This window comes from Colobus angolensis, unplaced genomic scaffold (genome assembly GCF_000951035.1).
Source record: "Colobus angolensis palliatus isolate OR3802 unplaced genomic scaffold, Cang.pa_1.0 Scaffold18, whole genome shotgun sequence".
Lineage (NCBI taxonomy): Eukaryota > Metazoa > Chordata > Mammalia > Primates > Cercopithecidae > Colobus > Colobus angolensis.
In genome coordinates, this window is record NW_012114932.1 from 12,274,244 (window position 1) to 12,278,846 (window position 4,603).

The 4,603-nt window shown below is 41.3% G+C and overlaps 1 pseudogene; it reads left to right on the forward strand.

Annotated features, from left to right (window-relative positions):
* The first annotated feature begins 1,857 nt into the window (after positions 1-1,857).
* LOC105509801 lies at positions 1,858-3,326 on the forward strand (annotated as a pseudogene).
* Positions 3,327-4,603: the final 1,277 nt, after the last annotated feature.

The window sequence follows — 4,603 nt, forward strand, 5'->3', positions numbered from 1 at the left end:
TTATATGTAAAGCTCAACTCAGGACTATCTTCTCCTGTGAGGTCATCCCTCTGCTTCTAGTTTTCATAAATCACTTTCAGCTCTCGGTCCTGTAGCTCCGCTAGTTAGAACAACATAACAGTCTGCAGTTTATCGTATTTTTTTTTTCTTGTAATATTATCTGTTCTTATTTCACCTATTCATTAGAGCTTGACGTTTGGAAGTTCTTCTAGACTAACTCTCTCTGACTTCTTCCTGCTCCTCTTTTTTCTCACCCTGGGCAATCATTCATTAAGTTCCTTGAAGATTCTACCCCACTCTACTGTGATGTATACCTCCTTTGTTAGTTTTCCTCATTATTTCAATAGTGTCCTTGCCCTCACTTACCAGCCTCATTTATCCTTTTTTCACACTGCTAGCAATGTTAGATAGCTAGAGCAAAAATCTGATCACATCTCTTCCCTGCTTGAAGTCTTTCATAGGTATTCCTCTCTGATTACCACAAACATCCAAACGAGTGTTACCATTGTTGTGCTCATTTCTCACACAACCCATGCTATACTGAACTATCCTGTAGTTTTTCCACTTACATGACGTGGTTCAGCACCTCCACGAGAAATGAAAGAAGTATTTGAACACTAGAATTATGAGAGAGAATGTATGAAATATTTGACATTTTTATCTCATTTAACTTTTGCTCAACTTTAAGGGGAAGGTATAATCATTCTCCCCATTTCAAAAAGAAAAAATTGGGCGTTTGAGAGGCTACATAAGCTGCCCAATGTGGCAAGAAGAATAAACAGACAAGGCTAAAATGAAATTCACATATTTCTCCTCCACAGCTATGTCTTTATCCTCTATGCCTTTTTGATGTTCCATAGGCTATTCTTTCTGCCCAGTATTTCTTCTTCCTCACCTCTTTGCTGTCGAATAAACTACAGTTACTCTTTTTAACTCAGCTAAAATGTCATCTTTTTTTGTAAAGCTTTCCCAAGAATCTCTCCTTCCACTTCAGCAGGTTAAAAACTTCAAACTAAAAATAACAAAACAAAACAAAACAAAAAGCTTCAAATTTTGAACTTTAAAATAACTGGTATCTACCTTTTCTGTAAGATGTGTTATGTTATACTATAATTATCTATTTAGGCATATTTTCCTCACCAGATTTAGTGCATGACTCACTTCCCTGTATTGTTTTGTTTTCTACATAAACTTATCACAGTGTATGCATCCAGAAACAGTTTGTGGTTAATTGATCGACGAGTGCTATATAATTTGACTTTAAAAATGCCCAAGAATCTAGAAGTGATATGCATAAATGATCTTAGTTAAATGGAGCTTTCCCATTATACATAGCTTCAAGCAGTGAATTTCAACTGTGAAGTTAAAACTTTTTATTGGAGAAAATAGAATCTCAGAGTATTAGTGATAAGTGCAGCTTGTGCAATTTAGTAGTATAATACAAGTTTGGGAAAATTTTCCTTTCCAAACACGAATTAGGGAATATAAAAGGTAAACACATGTTTTGACACGTTTATGTGTAACATAGTTCTCAATATGTATGCACTATCTTCTAAAAGTATTGAAAGTCGCCATGGCTGGACCTGGGTCGGCCCACTGCCTCCGCCTCTGCTGCAGCTGGGCCCCAGTCAAATCCCTCTGGCCCGGGCTGACCTGGTCTGGCTCGCCCGGGCTCAGTAGCCGCGGAGCCGCAGCTACTGATGGAAATTATATTACATAGAATATTTGGGTGACATCTGCCTGAGAGGTCTCCAAGAATTACAGAAAACAAAAATACTAATGCATTTGAGAAAGCGGTAGTTTTGCGGGGGAGGGGGAAAAAGCAACTGCTTTTCTGCAACTTGGCTGGATGCTGAGATGTCTGTGGACATGAATAGCCAGGCATCTGACAGCAATGAAGAGCCCTATGACTCAAATTGTGAGGAAGTGGAAGAAGAAGAGGATGTAGACCCTGGGGACATAGAGGACTATTACCTGGGAGTAGCCACCGATGTGGAGCAGCAGGGGGCTGATGCCTTTGATCCCGAGGAGTACCAGTTCACTTACTTGACCTACAAGAAATCTGAGGGTGCCCTGAATGAGCACATGACCAGCTTAGACTCTGTCCTAAAGGTATCTCATTCAGTTGCTAAACTTATATTAGTCAATTTCCATTGGCAAGTTTCAGAGAGATTCGACAGGTACAAGTCCAATTCTGCTCAACTGCTCATTGAGGCTTGAGTTCAGGCTAATCCATAAAACATGTTCCCACATCTCATCCCCCTCACCATTGTGCAGCGTGTATGCAGTTTGCACAAAAGAAAAACCTACTCTCCCTGCTCTGTCAACACCAGTTTTGCCGCAGCTGCTGGGAGCAGCACTGCTCAGTTCTCGTCAAGGATGGTGTGGGTGTGGGAGTCTCTTGCATGGCTCAGGACTGTCCCACTCCATACACCAGAAGACTTTGTGTTTCCATTGCTTCCCAAGGAAGAACTGAGATAGAAATACAGGTTCTACCTCTTCAGGGGCTATGTGGAGAGTCATTACCAGCTCCAGCTGTGCCCTGGTGCAGACTGCCTCATGGTTATTCGGGTACAGGAGCCTAGAGCTCGCCGAATACAGTGCAATCAGTGCAATGAGGTCTTCTGTTTTAAGTGTCATCAAATATATCACGCACCCACAGACTGTGCCACAATCCGAAAATGGCTCACGAAGTGTGCAGACGACTCTGAAACAGTCAACTACATTAGTGCTCACATTAAAGACTGTCCCAAATGCAACATCTGCATTGAGAAGAATGGAGGCTGCAATCACATGCAACGCTCCAAATGTATACACGACTTCTGCTGGATGTATCCAGAAGACTGGAAGGCTCATGGCAGTGAATAATATGAGTGCAGTACTTACAAGGAGAATCCTGACATTGTGAACCAGTGCCAACAAGCCCAGGAGAGGGAAGCCCTCAAGAAGTACTTATTCTACTTGGAGAGGTGGGAAAACCACAACAGAAACTTGCAGCTAGAGGCACAGACATACCAGCAGATTCATGAGAAGATTCAGGAGAGGGTCATGAACAATCTGGGGACATGGATTGACTGGCAGTACCTACAGAATGCTGCCAAGCTCTTGGCCAAGTGTCAATACACCCTGCAATAACCAATCCATATGCATATTACATGGAGTCTGGATCCAGGAAGAAGCTGTCTGAATACCAGCAGGCTCAGCTGGAGGCTGAGATTGAAAACGTCTCATGGAAAGTTAAGCATGCAGACAGCAGTGACAGAGGGGACTTGGAGAGGCAGAAGAAGCGGAGGAGAACCCTGCTGAAGGATTTCCATGACACCTAAGTTGGGATGTGGAGTGCGGGGGTGAGGAAGATAAGGCTGCAAGGTCTCCTGGTCACCTTACTGCATGCTGCAGGCTCTGCCTTTCATGACCCCTGGCAACAGCCAGGGCCCCACTCCTGAGAGACACTGGCAACATCTCTTAGTTAATTTCTGTTTTCTTCTCTTTTCAAATTATGCTTCTACCAGGGTAGAGGCCATGTTGAACTGGCCTCTTTTCAGGACTTTTACTTCCCCCTGGATGGTTGTTGAGAGGGTGGGAAAGTGTTTTTTGGATGGCTATTAATACTATTAGATCATTACAACTTATGTAACTTTCAAAGTGTGTATAATTATACAAAAAAAGACAAACTATAGGATACCACAGAGCCCTTTTTGAAAATAAATTGGCGTTGGAGTGTAAAAAAAGCAAAAAAGAAAAGAAAAAGAAAGTGGCCATGGCTATAAAAGAGTAAGAAATAGCAATATAAAGCTCAGTACACTTGGCAGGGTATTAAGGTCCCATAAAACAGGGCTAGTTAAAAAATTACCAACCATTTCACAGAATCATACCACCAAAAGTATAAGGAATCTGGTCCTAACGAATCAAATTAATTGATTCCCTATTTAATGAATGGTGTTGGGAAAACTGGCTAGCCATATGCAGAAAACTGAAACTGGACCCCTTCCTTACACCTTATACAAAAATCAACTCAAGATGGATCAAAGACTTAAATCAACATAAACCTAGGACCATAAAAATCCAAGAAGAAAGCTTGGCCAATGCCATTCAGGACATAGGCATGGGCAAAGACTTGATTCTAAAACAACAAAAGCAATGGCAACAAAAATCAAAATTGACAAATGGGATCTGATTAAGCTAAAGAGCTTCTGCATAGCAAAAGCAACTGCCATCAGAGTGAACAGGCAACCTACAGAATGGGAGAAACTTTTTGCAATCTATTCATCTGACAAAGGGCTAATACCCAGAATCTACAAAGAACTTAAACAAATTTACAAGAAAGAAGCAAACTACTCCATCAAAAAATGGGCAGAAGATATGAACAGACACTTCTCAAAAGAAGACATTTATGCAGCCAACAGACATATGAAAAAATGCTCATCATCACTCGTCATCAGAGAAATGCAAATCAAAACCACAATGAGATACCATCTCACACCAGTTTTCATTAAAAAGTCAGGAAACAACAGGTGCTGGAGAGGTTGTGGAGAAATAGGAACACTTTTACACTGTTGGTGGGATTGTAAACTAGTTCAACCATTATGGAAAACAGTATGGC